Raw genomic sequence first — 20650 nt, 5'->3', positions numbered from 1 at the left:
CTTAAAACAGCAAGGATGGACCCGCTCCCGGCAGGAAGTATAAACTGGTATCTTATAGTGGTTTTGATTTTCATTTTCCTAATAATTAATGTTATTGAACATATTTGTATGTGGTTATTGGCCATTTGTATATCTTCTTTGGAGAAAATTGTATTGAACCCTCTTACCCTTTTTTTAAAAAAAATATATATATATATATTTCTTTATTGATTTCAGAGAAGAAGGGAGAGGGAGAGAGAGATGGAAACATCAATGATAAGAGAGAATCATTGATTGGCTGCTTCCTGCACATCCCTGACCCCTACTGGGGATCGAGCCCCCAACCCGGGCATGTGCCCTTGTCTGGAATCGAACCTGGGACCCTTCAGTCCGCAGGCCAACGCTCTATCCACTGAACCAAACCAGTTAGGGCCTCTTACCCATTTTTGAAATGAGTTGTCTTTTTTGTTGTTGAGTATAAGAGTTCTTTATTCTGAATATTAGAGCCTTATCAGATGTATGATTTGCAAATATTTTCTCCTATTGTGTAGATTGTCTTTTCACTTCCTTGATACTGTCCTTTGATGCACAAAAGTTTTAAATTTTGATGGCGTCCATTTGCCTCTTTTTTGTTGTTGTTGCTCATGCATTGGCGTCATATCTAACAATTCATTGCCTATACCTTGAAGTATATTTCAAAAGAAAAATAAAGTGATAGCTTTATAACTGTAAAAAGACATGGTTTGAAGTTTTATTTTACTCAAAACTTATAAATTTACATTAACTTGCTAATCAGTTGATAAATGAAGTGTTTATTTGAACGTATTTACCAAGTGAAAGACCAGTCTTTTTGGGGGGTAAGCCACAGCGATCTGACACCCACTTTTGATTTATTTTTAGTTCATTAAGAACTTAGAGATACTTGCATAGCAACCTGGACTTGAAATATTTCACAGTTTTTATAATTTCCATTCCTCTCTACTGTTATTTTGCCCGCATATATTTTTATGACAGTATTTTTAGCCTTTAGTCAGACATTTCAAAAACGTTTTCACTGAAACAGCTCTCTTTTCACACTCATTTCATTGGTTTGTGTAATGCTTAATTATAATAAGTGAACTTATTAAGTATAGTAAGTATAACTGGGATAAATAAATTTGGGAACAAATACAACTGGCTTCATAAATATACACCACAACTGGAGGGAGCTGAAATATAATATACAGGTGTAGCAGAGGATATAGTCTACTAGGGGGATGTGTCCGTGTGCTATGGACAATATGCTTACAATACAGAAAGTGTAATCCAACCGGTGGGCAGCTACGCTACTATTCAAGAGGTCTAAACTCAAAATTACTTTAAGAATTTTTTAAAAATTGTGGTAACATAACATAAAACCATTTTATGTGTACAGTTCAATTGCATTAAGTATATTTACATTGTTGTGCAACCAACACCACCATCCATCCCCAGAACTTTTTTCATCATGCAAACAGAATTACTTTTTAATAATTCATATGCAATGCCCAGATACACAGTTCTGATATGCTAGCTTCTAAGCAATCTCTGGCACCATGTAGCTATGTCAATAAACTTGGACAACTATGTCAATAAACTTGGACAACTCACTTGACCTACCAGTGTCTCAGTTTTCTCATCTATAAAATGGGGTTAATATGTATTCCACAGAACTGACAAAAGGACAACATATATTTGCTGAAGCACTTTAAAAACTGGAAAGCATTTTATAGTTGCTACTTGTCATCATTATTATTAACAGAAAATTTGAAGACCCTTTATATCTGCAAAAATTTTGTAATAAAGTACTATTTCTGTGGGAAGCATGCTTTTAAAAACAGAGAACAGACATGATATGGATGAGTTTCAATTTCCTTTAAATCAACCTTGATTCTATTGTGAGGATAATAAACTTCAACAAAGCTGGGCCTGAAATATTTGAGAACAATCCTTTTGAGTTACCATCATTATTAAGGCTTTTTATCTTTTCTAGATTATTGCCTTCCACAAAGATATATGTCTTTTCCAATAATCTCCAGATTTAGACTCTTAAAAAAAAAAAACAAACCTCTCCCAAGGATATATTTTTGTTATTGATTTTTAGGGGGAGAGAGAAAGAGAAAGAAACATCAATTGTTTGCCTCCCATAGGTGTCCAGACCAGGGATCGAATCCGAAACCTAGATACGTGTCCTGATTGGGAATTGAACCTGAAACCTTTTGATGCACTGGACCACACTCCAGGCTAGGCTGTCTTTTTTTTGACCTGTTACTTCCTCTCTGCTCAGTGGCAAACTGGGCTCTCCTGGGTGATGATTTTTTTTTCCACCAAAAGGTAAGAATTTGAAATTGTGAACAAGTATTTATAGTGAAACTCTGAATCCTTGTCTTTCACATTTTTGGAATGCTTACTGCCACGTAAGGACCTTGCTAAGGGTGTGTGCGGCCTTGTTTTTTGAAGGAAATTTTTTAAAGTAAGTGAGAGTGGAATGGGGTAGTGGAGGTGACTCATCCATCAAAAGAAGATTTATTCAAGTACTATTATTTGTGATAAAGGAAGCAGTTAAGAGTCACCATTTCAGAATAGCATTGGAAGAATTTAAACAGGCATTTCCCAGTACTGCCATTGTTTTCTTTGGTATTTCATTAACATTTTGAGTGGGGATGTGCTGGGACCCATGGTCCAAAATAAGTGGGAAAAACACACACACAACTTTCGTTATTAGTGGATTTCCAGTGTTACCTAATCAGGGCAGTCACTTACATGTTGCTTCTGTTCTGTTCAATTCAATTCAACAAAAAAATTTGGAGCACCTCCTAAGTGCCTGCTATGTACAGTGAACAAAGAACCTTGCCCTTGGAGAGTTAACCTTTTGGTTGTGTTAATCAACCTTCTGAGAAAAATGTTAAATTATCTGCCTTCCTCAATTTTTTTCATATATGTCAAATGTAAACATTGGTACAAACATTCAAACTGATGGTGAAGGCCTAAAAGGAAGAATCACATTCCTAAATTGCTGGGACAATTTAATGTTTTATGCTAAAAATTTCATTTAAAAATACATATAAAAATATAAACCCACCAGGCTTCTGTTCCAGTGATTTGAGGTATGAGCATGATCCAAACTATTTGTCTTTTATTTCTGTTTTATTTGTTTGTTTGTTTGTTTGTTTGTTTTATTCAGGGGTTGAAGGTCAGATCTTTAGGGGAAAAGCCTTGAGTCTTTTCAACCAAAGGCCCTTTTCCCTCCGAAGCTTACAATGCCACCGTTGGGCACCTACCCAGCAGGCACAAAGTCAGTTTCTCCAGACTCTTTTCTAAAGAGCATTTCTGGTCGTGGTCATGGTGATGACACCATATTTTCTCCCCAGCAGTGGTGGTTGCACAATTTCTATATAGCCTGGGGGATTGATGGGGTGAGCCAGAGGTTGGGAAGGGGCGCTGGCACTTGAGGAAAACGTCGTGTCATGTCCCGGTATGTGGGTAGGGGGAGAACTCGGGCCCTCAAGCCGTAGGGACCTCCGCTGCAGCCGGGCGTCTCCTCCCAGGAGCGAGTGGCTTAGGAAGAACACCCGCTACAGGTGGAGGCGAGCGTTCGGGGCTGCAGGCAGGAGTTGCAGGAATCACTCTTGGAGGATCTGTACCTCGAGGGAAATGGTGGGAAAAAAGACTCACAAAAGAGGGAGATCTGGACTTCTCCGGAGAATAACCCTCCTCCCCTCGTCTCCCAAGATTTCCCACGGAGGGATCACCACCGCTCTTCCTCTGGCTGGATGGAGCGTTCACGGCACCACCACCGAGATCTAAACCCAAATGAACCAGGTGACGTTCTAAAGCCTCCCTCAACACATTCTCTCCATCGCGTCCCCAACGCCAACGTCGCGGGGGAAGAGAGGCTGCACAAGTCACGTAGGAAATTAGGCTGCCCCTTCTCCATGGCGATAATCGAATTAGCCTCAAATTAAACGTGAAATTGGCCCTCGCCGGCTGGGCGGTGGGGACAAAGCCCCCATTGTCCTTTTGCCCGGGTAGAGAGGCGGCGGTGCCCACCCTGCCCCAGCCAGCCTGGGCCGGTCCCCGCGGCGGCGGGCGCAGTCGGCGCAGGGCCGGGCAGAGCCTGGGCTGGGGGAGAGCGCGGACGCGCCCGAGGTTCCGATCGCCAGCTTAGCAGGCGCCGGGTGGGCGGCTGCGGGGCTCCGGGCCGGCGCGAGGGAGGAACCCGGGGAAGGGGAGCGGAGGACAGCAGAGGAGGGTGGAGGGGGTGCGGGAGAGCGCGAGTGCGCGCGCGCGTGTGCGCGCTCCGTCTCCCCGCCCCTCGCCCCCCCGGGCTGCTCCCTTCCTCCTTCCCCCGCCCCGCGCTCCCGCCCAGCCCCCGGAATCAGTGCAGCTGTTGCCGTGCGGGCTGCGGATTCCTCCAGTCCCTCCCTCGGCCGCCTCTCCGCTCGGAGCGAGCGCGCAGCCCGCGCAGCAGCGCCCACCGGTCCCGTCCTGTGAGCCCCGACCCCAGCCGCGGACAGCCCCAGCCGCGGCCGCCCCGCGGAGTCGCCTCCCGGCCCACCCGCCCGGCCGCCGAGGAGCGGGAGGAGGACGGGACCCCGGCACCCCCACCCCCATCCTTGGGAGGTAGGTAGAGGGCCTGAGGCTGGAAGATGCCAACTCACGGGGGCTGCCTCCTAGGCGGGCTCCTGGGCGGCGGGCGGCCGGAGGCCGGGAGGAGGGGCGCGGGCCCAGGCCGGGAGGACGCGGCTGGCCCGCCGCTGCCCGGCGCCCGGGGAGCGGCGTGGGGGCGGGGAGGCTGCAGAGCCCGGGCGGGGGCGGCGCGGGGAGCCGGGGACTCGCAGGCTTGGTTCGTCCCGGGGTTTGGCGGGGCAGGGGCGGCAGGCCCCGGGCGAGGCAGCCGCCAGCCCGCGGTGCGCACCGCGGCAGCCCAGCTCCATCCCAGGCGCGGGGGCGCCAATTCCTCCTCCCAGCCTCCGCCGCCTCGTCCCTCCAGCCGGGCGCGGCGGCCCCTGGCGCGGGGGTGGGTGCGGAGTGGGCAGCGGCGAGGGTATATTTTCGGGTGCCCTCCTTCTCGTCCTGCTGGTGGGAGCAGGGGCGGCGTTGACAGGGCCGGGCTCTGAGCCTAACGGTACGGGGGATGCGGCCAGGCGTGGTTCGGGCTGCGCCGCGCTGCAGCTGAACCCGAGGCGGCTCCCCGGCACCCCCCACACCGCTCGTCCTCGCGCCCTCTCCCCCCCCACCCGCGTCCTCTTCCCCCCCTCCCCGCCCCCCGGCCTCCGCCCTCCCTTGGTCCCCACTCTCCCAGGCTCTGGGCGTGAGCCGCCTGCGGACGCGGAGCCGCCGCTGCGCCCGCCCTTCAGCGTCTGCCACCCTGTCTTCAACAGGTTTGTACCAGCGCGCGGACCCTCCGGGCCTGCCTTTGGGGTGGGGGGCTGGAAGCTCCTCTCGCCATCACCCCTCCGCGCCCGCGATCGTCTTTTGGGGGGGAGCCTTCCCTTTGTTTTGTGATAGGAAAGATGCCAAGTGCCTGCCTTCCAGATGGAGAGGGGGAGTGTTGTCGGGATCGATACACAAACCGTGTCCATTCTTCTTCCAGTCAAAAGCCAGGCCAGATAATAGTGAGAGGGAGAGTGTGAGGGTGCTTGGGCGAGGAGAAAGATGGATTCGGTGGGTTTATTTCAGTGGGATACGCGATTTTGGCAAGATGGATGGCTCCCGGTGCCCTCACCGTGATGCAGCACAATGCAGCAGTATCGCAGCCTCTCGGGGTTCTCACTGGCGGGGCTTGGCACGGCCACTCGGCGCCTGCGGCCCCCGCCCGGCCCCACCCAGGTCCGGGGCTGCCCTTGGCCGAGGCTCAGAGCTGCTTCTACCCCGTCATGCTGCTTCAGCTGTATGTGGGGACAGGAGGACCAGGTCACCTACCTTAGAGGGGAGCCTCTTTTCTTTGGGGTGCCCTCCTCCCTCCCTCCCTGCCTATGCTTGGATGAAGGGGCGCCCTGCAGCGCTAATGCGGGCGGAGGGAGCCAGCCTGCAGTTGCGGACTCGAATCTGATCTCCAACCCTGGGACCTGAGCCGCTGGGAGGGGCTGGAGGGAGGCCGCGGACCAGTGGTGTGCGGAGGCAGTGGTGCAGTCAGTATTGGGGGGGAGTCGCAGCGTCTTTCTGTGGATCACCCGTCATTCGTAACCACAACCCAACTATCCATCGATTTCTTAATATATAAAAAGTTGGTGTTTATTGGGTCTTCATAGCGATGACGTTACAGTACCTCTGTGTCTTTGGTCAATACGAAGAATATGACTTTTTCTTACAGGAAACCAATTTTTGAAATGAAGCGATGCATCTGTGTTAGTTTTTATGCCCCTGAGACATGTCTAAATATATCCAGTAGTTGAATGGCTTGATTTAAAAGGAACTTACATTTTTTTGATGGGTAGTTAATGATTAACCTTTATTTGCTTTGCTTTCATCGTTTGCTTTTTCTGTAAATCAAGTACATATTTGGATGTTTTATTAGGGATGATTAAGTAAATGAGTGCCATGATTGGTGGTGAATTGATATTCAGACTTTTATAGATTTCAGTTAGTCAGGATTAATGGGATTATGGTGGTAAATGGCTTCATTTATGTTTGTGTATATGTATTTTTTGTATACTTTTTTTTTTTTTTTTTTTTTTTTGCAGATGTGGCTGGGGAGGGGATTGAGAAGGGGAGACCACCAAGGCCTCTGAGGCCGGTATCTGGTCAGAAGGAGATGGTTGCCAGTGTTCTCACTTATTTAGTCTGGGCCAGTACATAGGGAATGTCCCTTCTAAATGCCACTTCTCCAATTCATTTACTCAGTGTGAGATGGCAAATGGGATACGTTTCAAATGTCACCCCGTATAGGTGAGAAAGGGAATTTCAGTATGCTGTCTGGAAGGGAAGGTCAATGTTTCAAAGCAAGGGCGTGTCTACTTTTATTTTTTTAAATCTCTATTGAATCCAGGTTGGTGGCATTTGACTTCTTGGTAGCTCTACAAAGTAGAACTGAATGCAGATTGTGTGGTTTATGTTCATTATTGCGAGTTTCCCTTAAGAGAGCCATTAAAATAGAGCACTTTTTGGATTTGGGTTTTAATGTTTTGTTGATGGTATAAAATAGTGTTGTATAAAGATGTTTGGGGGTATCGTTCCCATGGATTATCCAGACATGTTGGATTTACTATGTTGTAAGAAAATATCCTGTGTTGATGTCACAGGAGGTTTAGCTGTTCTGACTTAGACACCAGGTGCAGAATCCGGTTAGGTTAAGCTCTTTGTAACTTTGTCATTTCTGGACTGACCAAAACCTTCATCTGAGAGAATGAGATGAAGAAACTTGGTCGCCTCCTGTTGTGCAGGCGTTCTGTGAGAGGCTCTCTTGGGCGAGGGTATTAACACCTGTCTAAGAGGTTGTAGGAGCCTCCCTCTCTGCTTGTGACACATCCTTAGTGGACTTGGCAGTGACAGGGTTTCTTTGGAAGAGTTTGTTGGTGTGGGTATTTTGTCTTGCTGTATGACTTTACATGTGGAAGTACTGTTTTGAGATGGAAGGATTTTACTACTACTAAACAAACATAGACATGATGAGTGGAAATTGTTTGATGTGGTTTTTGTTGAAATAAACTTTTCATTTTAAAGAGTATATTCTTAGAGAGAATTTTAAAGCCCAACATATACTTTTTTTTACATGCGGTGATGTGATGTTCCTTTAATTATGTTGGGCACTGCCCGACATCAGCATTATAATTGGGCTTTAGTTAATGTTCTGTGGATTTCCTTATGGTGGTAGTCTTGGTTTCTTCCTGCAAGACTATTGGGAATGTAAACCATTCTTCATAAGGAAAAGGCCAGTACTTCCTCTGGAAGAGTTACTTCTGGAGGTCTGTGGAGGTGAGTAAAACATCTCACGGATGTGTCTTAAAAATTTTCAGACTTCGCTGTTTCTCAAAGCACAATTTCTTTACAAAACACCTAGTTTAGTACTCTTGAGTCTTCTGATAACATTGTCTGTATCCAAGTTCATATGGCATAGGAATAACATCATTATTCTCTTTATTTTGTTGAGTAAAATTAAACTATCCCAATTAGGCATTTTCCTAATGTCCCTTGCTATAATAATGAGGTGTGTGGAGCGAAAACATCAGGATCTCTTGGGAGTTTGTTGTAAAACAGATTCTTACAGACCCCAACCCAGACCTGTCCAGTTATAATTTGCATTTTAACAAGACCCCTAAGCGATTTGTATGCCCGTTAAATTGAGAAACTACTGCACTTCTTCATCTAAGGGACTTCTATATCAAAAAGTTCCTTCTTGTATCTTACTTTTGTCTTTTCTTTTGCTCAGATATCAACACTGTTCTCCCCTTGTGTCACTAAGTGATTTTGAAGAAAGTGATGCATTCACTGTAAATTACTTAATACAGGAAAACATTATGAAGTTCTTTAATATTTCGGTGGCATAGTCCTATTAATTATAGTTTTTTAGATTACTCAGTTTTAGGGGCTTCTTTCTAAAGTTGATAAACAACCAATTCCCCTATCCCGCCCCCCGCCTCCCCTAAGAAGGCATTGGTTTTGAGATATCAGAGCTGGAGTCCAGGAAGCCCAGGGTCCCCTCTGCTCCTCCTGCTCCCCTCTGGCATCTTGTTCTCACCAGCTGTTTCTCCTGGTATATTCAGTATCCTGTCCTTCTGGTTCCTTCTTTTCTTAAAGTTGTTTTTTATTAAGTAATCTTATTAAGTACATACAAAATAATGCTCATAAAAGATACATTGCAGAATCACAAACCAATGGACACTCAGGCAGCCACTACCCACTTCAAGAAGAACCTTATCATATAGTCAGAGTCCCCTGAGTACCCTTCTGTCTTCCCATCTGAAGCAACCACTGTCCTGAATTTGGTGCTTCTCATTTCCTTACTCTTTTTTATAGGTTATCCTTTCTAAAATTCTTAATTTTGTATGTTTTGAACTTTATTTTTTATTGATTTCAGAGAGGAAGGGAGTGGGGGAGAGAGATAGAAACATCAATGGGATGAGAGAAAATCATTGATCGACTACCTTCTGCACTCCCCCTACTGGGGATCAAGCCCACAACCTGGGCATGTGCCATTGGCCAGAATCGAACCTGGGACCCTTCAGTCCGCAGGCTGACGCTCTATCCACTGAGCCAAACCGGCTAGGGCATGTTTAAAACTTTATATAAATGAACTTATGCTTTATTTATTTTTCTGTGACTACATTTTTAGATTAATGATATTATATTCCTGATATTCATTCATTTTGTTGTAGTAGTTTATTATATTCCTGATATTCTTTCATTTTGTTGTAGTAGTTTATTCATTTTCAGTGCTGTACAGTATTCCACTGTGACTTGTTTATTCCTTCGGTAGATGGCCATTTGGCTTAATTCCAATATTTTGCTGTTATAAGAAGGGCTGCTATGAATGATTCTTCTATTTGTCTCTTAGTACCTTTGTGGAGATAGACACACACACAAATTCTCTCTCTCTGGAATGAAATTTGCTGGATCATATGTGCATTATCAACCTCACTAGATAATGCCAAAGTTTCCAAAGTGATTATACCAGTTATATTCCCACTAGCAGGGTATAGTGTTACTGTTGCTCCACAACCTCTCCAGACTATCATTTACCAAACTTGAAAATGTCCATTTGTGAAGTTATCTCATTGTGCTTTTTATTTGCAATTTCCCTGATTATTGAGTTTAAGTACCTATTTTTATTATTGGCCATTTGGGTTCCTTCTTTTTTGAAGTCCCTGTTCAGTCTTTTTTTTGCCTGTTTTTCTTTCAGATTTTTTTCCTTATTGATTTGTAGTTCTTTATGTAGATTGCTTACTAATCTTTTATGGATTGTATGTGTTGCAAAAATTACCTCCCAGTTTGTGTTTTTATTTTCTTTTGAAGAAACCCTATGTTTTTTTTAATGAACATTCATAATTTCAGTAAGTCATAATCAGTTTTTATCCTTTAAGGTTTGTGAGGATGATTTTGATAGTGCAAGAAAAATTTTCCTTAGTTTGGAGAGAGCCTGAATTTTGGAGTCGAACAAATCTGGACTCAAATCCTAATGCTATTGTATACTAGTCACATGACCATCGCTACTCAGAACCATAATTTTCTCATCAGTAAAATTGAAATAATAATACTCACACAGTTGTGAGACAGCAGTGTACAGTAGGCATATAGTAGGTGTTCAGCTGATAGATAACCTTTCCATTACTTTCTCTTCAGATCGCCTAAGCTATATGAGCCACTGACTCCTTTTGATATGCTTTGCAAAAACTATCAACAGTTTTATATAGAAAGAGTTATTAAATAGCACATTATTTTGTTTTTTAAAAGGCTGTATTACCAATGGGGGAAAAAATATATATATATATATCTCCACTTACTGAAAATCCTTTGTCAGTTCAGGTTCCTGTTCTTGAAAGTAGAGCAATTACAGTTCTGTTTACCAAGAAGTATTTATACAAATGTTTTCCCTTTGCTGCTACTCTGAGATATTATATATATAAAATTCAGTAAATATCTATTGGATACCTTCTCTTGCTAGGACTTGAAGTGGGTTAAGGTGATGATGGTGTGGGCTGGCTTAAAGGTGAATAAGAATTAGTTCCTGAATCTAAGGACTTTACATATATGTACACAGATGATAAAAGACCTTTTACTGACCAGATGTGTGACTTTGGCAAGCCATTCACTGTCCTGGTCTCAGATCTAAATTTATAAAATGAAAATCTTAGATGGAATTATAGTAGGGGTTAAAACATGGCGGAAGGGCACCACTCCCTCTGTTCCTATCAGACTTAGAAAATAATCATGGCATTCTTTTTCTGCTGAGCTGAGATAGAGCCTCAGTAACATTCTCAATGCAAATACAGTGTTGTAGGGTGTACCTACCAATTGACCAGATTTGGCACTTAGACATTAAGATCCTGTAACTTCTAAAATGTTGTGATGATAAGATATTCCAGTAACACAACACTTCAGCCATGTTCACAATACAGTGGAACAGGCGCTGTCCCTCCAGGGAGCACGCCCATGCCATCCCTTTTCCCCTTCTCCTTCCCTCACAGGATGCATCTCCTAAACTCTAAGGGACCCCAAGAGACTTGCAACCAGAGGAGCAATGGGCAGCGGCAGCTCATCCAGGGCTAACTGAACCCCTGAACCTGACTCCAAGGTCCTCTTTGACTTCCCAGTGAGCCACAGCAGCCCAGCCTAGGTTCTCCCATTGCTTCTTCTATGCCCTTTCTTGTTTCACTGTCCTAAGTGTGTTTTTGCTGCAGTCAATAAATTCTTGCTTGCTTTTCTAAATAAATAAATAAATGCAGTGGGATAGGAAGAAACTAGAAGCAAGGAGACAGAAAACAAGTGATTGGGCAGTCCAGACGTTAAGGGAGCAAGTAATGGTGGTGGCCATGGGAAGGAGAAGGAGGAAAGAGATGGGAGAAGAGTTGTGAAAGCCCAAACCCTGGGCCAACTATATGTAGGGTGAATGGATGGGACCCAGTGGCTCTAAGTGGGCCCTGGAGCTGCACAGCCTGGTCACTCCAGGCACTAGCTAAGGGACCTTGGGTAAACTGCCTTGACTTCTCTGCATGCCTCAGTATCTTCATCTGTAAAATGGTGATAATGGCAGTACCTATCAGAAAGGATTTTATTAAAGTTAAGTGAGATCATCCAGTGCCAATCACAGTACATTTTAAGTACCATTCAATGTGGAATTTTTGCTTTGTCTCAATTTTATGCTTTCTTTCAAATAAACAATTTGGTTTGTTCAGAAAAGATACATTCCAGTAAGTAAATACATACACATCCATCAAATAAATAATGCTAAGTTCAGTCTATATTAAACTTGTTCCTGTGTATCTTGTCAAAATACAATAATATGAAAAACAAACCTGAATAATATTTATTTTTAATAATCAAGAAAAATTCCTGGTATGTGGGGAAAGACTAGGAACAAATAGGTTATGAAAGAAGAAATCACAGGTAGTTTTTATAAAGGAACAAATCAAGGACACTAGTAAGGATATTAAATTGTTCCAATTCACCAGTAAAACACAAATTAATTAGATTATTTTTTCCACTTAAATTAGTAGGTAGATAATATTCTCTGGAATGCTATGAGATAGGAGCTCTGTAGCACCTGTTGGGAGAACATTTGAATTAATACAAACTCAGTTTGAAAACAGAATATATATAACAGAAACCTGAAATGTTTATACCTTTTAGACTGAAATCTCACTTGTAGCTGTATAGCCTAAAGGGAGAATTAAAAACAAGGACAGGGGATTTTAAACAAGGATTTTCTTAGCAATAGTACCGGTGGAAAAGCAAATGGGGCATAATCAAATAAATTATGACACAGGTGCAGAATGGAATTCAATGTAGTGCTTAAAAGAATGGTTTGGAAGAATAATACTGAGATGGGAAAATACTAACAATATACTATCGGTGGAAATAATCTGTTTACAAAGCTGTATAATGCCGTATAACTCCAGCTTCGTTGTATTCAATGAAAGACTGGACAGGAATACATTATAAAATGTTAATGGTTTGCTTTGGATGGTGAGTTGATGAGTGATCTCCTCTCTTATGTGAAAGGAAATTCCTATGACTTAATGTTTCTCATTTTAAGTTTTAAAATATTTCACACGTAGAGAAGAGTATAGTAAATAATAATATAGACTTCCATGAGGACTATCTTTTATAATAAAAAAGCAATCAATACTTTAATTTTTAAATAAGTAAAGAAAAAAAAGCAAACCTGGCAAGTTGTAGATCATTGTTAAGGAACAGTTTAAAATTCCAAAGGATTGTCATACCTGCCCTCTGTATTTATACCTAAAAGCAGTGGGAAAATGAGTAAGTCAGCATCTTAAGGGTGTGGGTCGGAGAGAGAAATAGAGCCTGCAGGTGTAATGGAATGCTAACTTGACCCTCTACACTCACCTTGGGCCAGCTTAAAAAGTGGGGAAGCCCAGGACTTGAGTACATATTTCCAAACCGCACACTTGTGTGGAGAGAGCAGTGGAATTCTGTGACATGCTTGCTCTCATTTGTGGGAGTCCAGACTGCTGCTGCAGCTAATTTTGTAACCATGTAGACCATCATAAGAATTGGTTGGAAATGTAGATAACATTCCAAGTGAAAAATTTTAAAATAAAAATGACTCCAGATTAGATTACTTCCAGTTAATGTTTTTTCAGCATTTGGGAATATTGTAGGTTTAGAACGGATAGAAGGAATTTTAATGATATCCTTGCTTTTTTATGTGAGAGGAAATTCTTAGGTAATGTTATATATATTTATGTAAGCATATGATGCATATCCTATCTTATTTATATCAAATAGGTGAGAGAGGTGTGTGTGAGTGTTTGTGTGTGAGGGAAAGAGATTAATTTCCAGTGTAAAGGGAGGGCAATTTTAAGGCTCTTCAAGTGAGAATATTATAGAAATAATATTTTGAAGGCAAATCCCAGGAATGAATCATGTCCTTAGCTGGTGGGAGAAATATTTGGGAGAAGATGTTTTTATGGTCCAAGTCCCCAACGGTATTGGCACTTGATAAAATGTGGCTTATAAAAATGAACTAATTTACTGCTATGAATGTTGTGTGTTTTCTGCCATGAACTTTTACATGGTGGATTGACGAGGGTTTCAGGATTAAGTTCGCTTTGAGATATGAAAGTGACAGTTTTAAAATTGCTTTAAAATTGACCCTTGTTCATAGGTGTCATAATTCCATTCTTAGTAAACTCTTAAGCTGTGAGAGTAAACACCTGAATGATTCTCAGAACAGTCTGGCATCTCTGCTCTGGAATCTGGAGCTCCCTGCTCATTCTGATCTTTAACAAACGTGAAGCCATTGGGTGGGCAGTAAAATCTGTATCAGAACATAATTACAGGTTTTTACTCAACAGATGAACCAGGGTGAAGTTTGGAATGACATATAAATATAATTGAAATTATTCTTTTTAAAGTATATATATATATTCAATGTTTAATTTGTGCAATTAAATATGTCCATTCTTGGAAAGTTCACTAGCTTAACAGAGGTCATCTCTGGGTGATGGGATTGTGGAAAAGTTCTAATTTAATCTCTCCATATTTTCCAAACTTTTGGAAATGCTGAACAGTAACCTTCTTTTAGCTGGCTAAGAGAATGAGGTAAAATGGTTAATCAGCTACATACACCTTCTGCTGTTCAAATTTTTTTCTGCCATAACTTTCTGAAAAGCAGTATTAACACGGAAGGTGTAAAGAACCCTGAAATGTTAAGAAGATTTTTCCAGTTCTCATTTCAGTGTGCATTTCATTAGGGCCTTGCCTGAAGTGGTCCTTGCATGGAGTGTGGGAAAAGATGTTGGGGCTGGGCCCCAGGGGAGCCTCTCAAAAACATCCTCCCTGAACTCAGCCCCGTGGCTCCTGCCCTTGGCCCTGGGTGGAGTTCTTGTTGTTTCCTACCCTCTTGGGTGGCTGTTTCAGGGGTAATTTTTGTCCTACTGTGTTTGCCCCAAGGCCAAACCTAACTTTACCAACTGTACAGAGTCTTTGGGGTAGGAAAATTCATGTTCTTATCACGGTTTAGGGTCTTGGGGGTAGGAGGCTTTTATTTTATTTATTTATGGGGGAGGGAAAACCTAGAATCTTCCCTAAAACAATGCTTTTTTACTAGTATTTTGTCCTGCAGTTAAATATTTTCCATTGTGTTTTTTAACTTGGAGCATAAGAGTGCTTTTTTTAGTGAGAACAATAGTCTTAAAAGTTAACATATCTTCTTTACCCTTTTAGAGTCCCTGAATTTTTAATAATCTGCTAATATATACAGAGTATAGTTTTACTCTGAAAGGTTTCTGAAGAATATGTACTTTAATAAAGGTATAAATTAGCATCAGTCATAAGGAAACTTTAAATTTTTTAAAATAATATTTTCTTTTTTTTAAAAAAAATATTTTTATTAAATTCAGAGAGGAAGGGAGAGCGAGAGAGAAATAGAAATATCAATGATGAGAGAGAATCGTTGATTGGCTGCCTCCTGCCCGTCCCTACTGAGGATCGAGTCTGCAACCTGGGCATGTGCCCTGACCGGGAATGGAACCATGACCTCCTGTTCATTGGTCAGCGCTCAACCACCATGCCACGCTGGCCGGGCAATATTTTCTTTTTTATTACCAAAATAATGAATATGTATAATAGACCATATGGAAAATAAAATGAACACAAAGAAGAAAGTTAAAATCACTAGGTGAGTTCAGTGACCCTATAAACTTGCAGTTAACATTTTGGTGTTTATCCTTTGAATTGTTTCCCTTGGCACATATTTGCATCTCACAAATAATAGTCAGTTCTCAAATCTTAAGCTGAAGATGTGAAGTTTTGGCAGCTGAAGAATCACTTGATGTGTATCACTTTTCTCGTTCATACATGTAGCATGGCAAGTCATAAAAATCTCATTACTGGTCATATTTAAAGCTGTGGAATAAATACTGTCTGCTGCTCTAGCTGTTTTTAGTGGTGGGAGTATTAAAGAAAATAGTAAAGAATCCAACATTTGCTTATTATAGATACTTCTCTTCTTTGGGGGGGAAAAACACACACACCAAAAACCTTTACAGTGGAAAAATACCAAAATTAAGTTCTCATTAGATGATGTGTGCTTTCTGTTTTGTTTTGAAATGAATTCCCATCAGAGTTGCCTTAATTCTCCCGAGAGACATCTCTGTGTGCTCCGGACAACATCTGATTTTACTTTTGTCTTCAGATTTTAGAGTCTTTGAAACAGCTACCCCATCACATGTTGAAAATAGAATGGACGTGGTTATTATAATCTTGGTTTTAAATGTAATATATTTTAGTGGGCCGGGTTTGGTTAAAACTATTGAAAGCATACACCAGAGCTCAACTTTATGTTAGCTACAGTCTTTACAGTTCTATCTTTGGTCTGTTCCAAGGAGAAAAAGCAATATGCATATTTGATTATGCAAGCCAATTCCTTAAGCCCTGGGACATCAGATGGATGGAGGTGATTCACCGGCATTTCTTTGTTGCCTTAATTCTAGTATTTGGTCTCTTCCTCAGGAAGGTGCGGTTTCTTCATGTGCTGAGGGGAAGAGGGAGTGGGAAGAGAGGAGAAATACCCTTTTGCTGGAAGAGAAAGAAAACCTTTCAGCAGTTTTTATGAGGAGGTACCTTGTAGTTGTTGTAAGTCTCGTTTGGGTGGTGAGCCCTGAACAAAAGTGGCAAATGACATTCTTTCCAGGCTTAAATATTGACGATCAGTGGTAGGTCCTTTCAGAGTTCAGCAGGGAGATCTGAGCTGTGCTGGGCGATGGATGGAGCAAGGTTGGGAGATAGAGCTCAGCTGTATTAGTAGACTTCCTCTCTCCAAATAAGGGCTCTTCAGAAGTCCCAACCCGGTGGGAATCAAATCCATCAAGGGAAATTCTGTTCTTTAAAAAAATATGTTTTTTCTTTATTGGTGAGGGGGGGTATGAGAGAAACTTTGATTAGTTCCACTTATTTATGCATTCATTGGTTGGTTGCTTCTTGCATGTGCCGTGATGGGGAATTGAACCTTGCCTTCCTGGTTCATGGGTCGATGCTCAACCAACTGAGCCCCACCAGTAGGGCATCAAGGGAAATTCTTTTTACTGTGTTTTTTTTTTTAATTTGAATTCTTTTTTTAATATATTTTATTGATTTTTTACAGAGAGGAAAGGAAAGGGATAGAGAGTTAGAAACATCGATGAGAGAGAAACATTGATTAGCTGCCTCCTGCACACTCCCCACTGGGGATGTGCCCGCAACCAAGGTACATGCCCTTGACCGGAATCGAACCTGGGACCCTTGAGTCTGCAGGCCGACACTCTATCCACTGAGCCAAACATGTTAGGGCAAAATTTAAATTCTTTATTGTTTAAAGCAGTGGTTCTCAACCTTATGGCCCTTTAAATACAGTTCCTCATGTTGTGACCCAACCATAAAATTATTTTCGTTGCTACTTCATAACTGTAATGTTGCTACTGTTATGAATTGTAATGTAAATATCTGATATGCAGGATGATCTTAGGCGACCCCTGTGAAAGGGTCGTTCGACCACCAAAGGGGTCGCGACCCCCAGGTTGAGAACCGCTGGTTTAAAGTATTCAAGGGAATTCTTGATGGTTAATGTGCCTGGGCTGTCTGAAGCCTGGGGTAAGGATCTTAACTTGACCTCCAGGCAGCTGTAAGGGTTGGGGCCAGCCCTTGGGTAGGCACCCAGCTGAGACAGTACCCCAGGTTAGGGGAGAGCAGGGGCCTGGAATGAGGCCTTCCCCGGACCTCTGGCTGGATGAGCACACCTGTCCCTATTTTAGGAGGTGAGTAGTGGTCAGAGGTATCTGTCGGGTGACTTCTCTGAGAGAGGCCTGGTCCTTCTCACAGGGAGGTTGACAACTCTGTGCTGCCAGCTGTCCTTAAACACCCACCTTATCTTCTGGGGCGGAGTGGAGGGCGCACCACAGTCCTGGAGCACAGACCTTTGTGCGCCATTTGAGCAGGAAAGAAACCAGTGCACACCTCGTGTTTTATTCTTTGTTTTAAAGGTAGGTGGGTTTTTTGTTTTGTTTTGTTGTTTGCTTGTTTTTAAATCAACATTCACTGCTAAAGGAATTTCTGACTTTTCCTGATACTAAGGATGATTTGTCGCTTGGGATGGCTTATTTTGCTTTTGAAGTTTGTGTCTCTAACATTAACACCAGCTTTCATCTTCGTTCTAAATAAACTCCTTTGATTCATAAAGGGTGAAAATTTAATTAGAGAGCAGGGTAATTTATTGTCCTGTTCCCAAGGAAGACTACTCTTGTCTGTCAGTTGAATGTGTTACATATACATTTCCAGCTCTGCAGAATTATTTTGTTAAGTGTGTATTGGCTTGAATATTTTATTCTTAATTATACTATTTCCGTTGGACTACCCTTGTTGCAGAAAGCTTATTCACATGAACTAAACTATATCTTTAGTGGGTCATACTTGAGAACTGCTCTTAGTCTCCTCCACTTTTAAAGTAGGTATTTAATGTAAAGAGTCTATGGATAGCTCGCCTATCGCTGGAATTCGCTGGAATGTTGTGCAGCTGTGCAGAGCATGAGGATCAAATGTGCTAATTAAATATTTTTTTTAGCAAGAATGGAATGTAGCAGCATGTGGTTAACCATTCCAGTTTGTTTTTAAAGAGGTATTTTTATTTTTGGCAAATATTAACAATTAGAGAGAATATTGGCTTAGAGGAGGATGTATTGCTATGTTAAATTGTTCTTCTCACAGAGGTAATGAGATTCATTACATACTAAGATTATCCTTTACAATGTGCCCTGCTTAATAATCTGTTTACAAGTGTAGGCAGTGGGGGAATGATGAGGGCTTGGGTCTTTAGACAAGGTGTCCCTTTTTTTAAAATATTTGATCTTGCCTTTTCCCCTCCATATCAGTTGTCCCTCCTTGGTGGGTGAGCACGCAGCCTCTCTTTGGGGGGTGAGGCAGTGTTTCTCTCCCAGTTTGAGCAGTATTCTGATCCTTGTTTGGAGGACCAGTGGATCATTTGGACTAAGCCGTATCCACACAGATATTGGTTTGACTTTTTTTTTTTTTTTAAGCCAGGCATTGTGTGACGTGACCTGGTGGGAAAAAGTGGCAGGTTGGTTGTGTAATGTGGCAACATCTTACTTAGTGTGTCTTTAGCGATAAGTGGGATGTGATTCCAGCAAGGCTGTGCATAAGAAGTTGGAATGTGTTGGAGAACTGCCAAGAGATTGGGAGCAAGCTGTGTGACAAGCCTAATGCAGCCTTAAAATAGCAATAGTTTAACAAAATATCTTGAAATGTGTCATTTCAGCAACCGTCGCTCCTTCAAATGTATTACCAAGAAATAGAGATAGTTGCTTTCCTCCTGCATTTAGCAAGATTTATTTTAATTTGTTTATCTTATTGTTTCAACCATCTTAAAAAACCTTGCGACTGTATGTAGGAAAATACTTCCGTGCACCTTCCTGTCTTGCATGGTTTTACCTGGACTAATTAGTGATGCATTATTCCAAACGTAACGTTCAGGTTCCCCTGGCCCACCTACTCCATCCACAAAATATGTAGTTTTGTGGTCTGAATAAAAGTTGGGGCCCTGAAGGTTTAAAAAAAAGTCCTATATTTTATGTGCCCGATAGTCTTCTGGATATGAATTATTGATGTTTGAACACTAAAACAAGTAGAAGCAGAGAGAAAGGCACTTTCTGACTTTGAATTGGCAGTTTGCAGTACTAGATTTTTGCTTGTAACTGATTTATTTTCTAACTGTGGTCTCTCAATTAAAAAAAAAAGATAGGCGTATTTGTTTTTAAGTCAGGTTGGTAAAAACGAAGTGGGAGGGGGTGCTGTCTTCAGGAGGGTTTGAGCCTGCTGGTGACATGGGGTCGGAGTGTTCACTCATTCCCCGTAAGATAAGCACGCAAACGGTAAAATATTTGAATATCTATTTTCTGGATATTGTCTGAATTAGAAAAATAATTCATCTTAATGTTACACATGCATATTGGATGTTATCTTATCTCTCTTTGTATGTCTTGTATTGGCACAAGATAATGAGACTAGGAACATATAAGCTTAGTATTTAAAACATTCCCGACATACTAGTGAATGCATCCCATGCACCAAGAGGTCACTGGTTCGAGTCCATGAGGGCACATGCCGGGTTGAGGGCTCGATCCCCAGTAGGGGGGGGTGCAGATGGCAGCTGATCGAAGGTTCTCTCTCATCGGTGTTTCTATCTCTCCCTCCCTCTTTCTCTAAAAAAATCAATAAAAACATTTTTTTAAAATATACAAAATTAAATAAAATATTCCAGACATGAAAGTTGATGGAATTTGCTTAAATGTGTTGGGAGGTGCACAGAAGAGACCCAGGGTTTTATTTGGCTCTTTGTGCAGTGAGAAGGCAGATGGGAACATGACAGAAATCTGCTGCAGATGGCAATGGATGGGACAGGTGAGGACCAGATGGAAGTTCATACCAGGGGTAGGTGGAGTAATGAGCTGGTTTATGAAATGCTAGCCATCTTAGATGTTTCTACAGCTGTTGTCAGCGAGCCAAAAATACACTGGACTTCTCGGGATGGTAAGATCTCTGCTGTCTGAATAGGCTTAGATAAAGTAGTGTGCTTCAGATGCCTACAAGATGTGTTGTAGTGTGACATTATTGTAATAGAAAAAATAGGTAATAACCGAACTGTCCCTCATTGGTAAGTTCGAGGAAGGAATATTATAGAATCAGTACAATGCAGTGGCTCAGACTGCTGACCCAGGGGCTGCCTGGATTTGAATCCCGACTCCACCATGGACTCAACTTTGTGACCTTGGGCAGCTCATTCACTGTCTCAGTTTCCTCATCTGTAAGATGGGGACAATCATAATACAGACCTTAGGTTATTGTGAGGATTAAATAAGTTACTATAAGTAAAATGATTAATGCCTGACAAAACTATTAGTTATTACTATATTGATAAAATATTATTTTTATGGAAAACTTCTAATAACCTAACATAGCAAGATTTTTAATTTAAGGGGGA

At 42.1% G+C, this 20650-nt stretch overlaps 1 protein-coding gene across 2 annotated transcripts in view; it reads left to right on the top strand.

Moving 5' to 3' along the window:
- The first annotated feature begins 4407 nt into the window (after nt 1–4407).
- Nucleotides 4408–20650, top strand: part of SPTBN1 (spectrin beta, non-erythrocytic 1) — a 180051-nt gene continuing 163808 nt past the window's right edge. Inside the window, exon 1 of one of the 2 annotated variants that reach the window (XM_036334552.1) lies at nt 4408–4620. The gene's annotated coding sequence lies outside the window, so the exon portion shown is untranslated. Of the gene's footprint in view, nt 4621–5360; nt 5382–20650 lie in introns of those variants that run through there. The other variant, XM_036334553.1, reaches the window with a different exon arrangement.

Source organism: Myotis myotis, unplaced genomic scaffold (assembly GCF_014108235.1).
Source record: "Myotis myotis isolate mMyoMyo1 unplaced genomic scaffold, mMyoMyo1.p scaffold_m19_p_14, whole genome shotgun sequence".
Taxonomy (NCBI): Eukaryota; Metazoa; Chordata; class Mammalia; order Chiroptera; family Vespertilionidae; genus Myotis; species Myotis myotis.
Note: the sequence above shows the minus strand (reverse complement) of the source record. Positions and strands in the feature narration are given on the sequence as shown.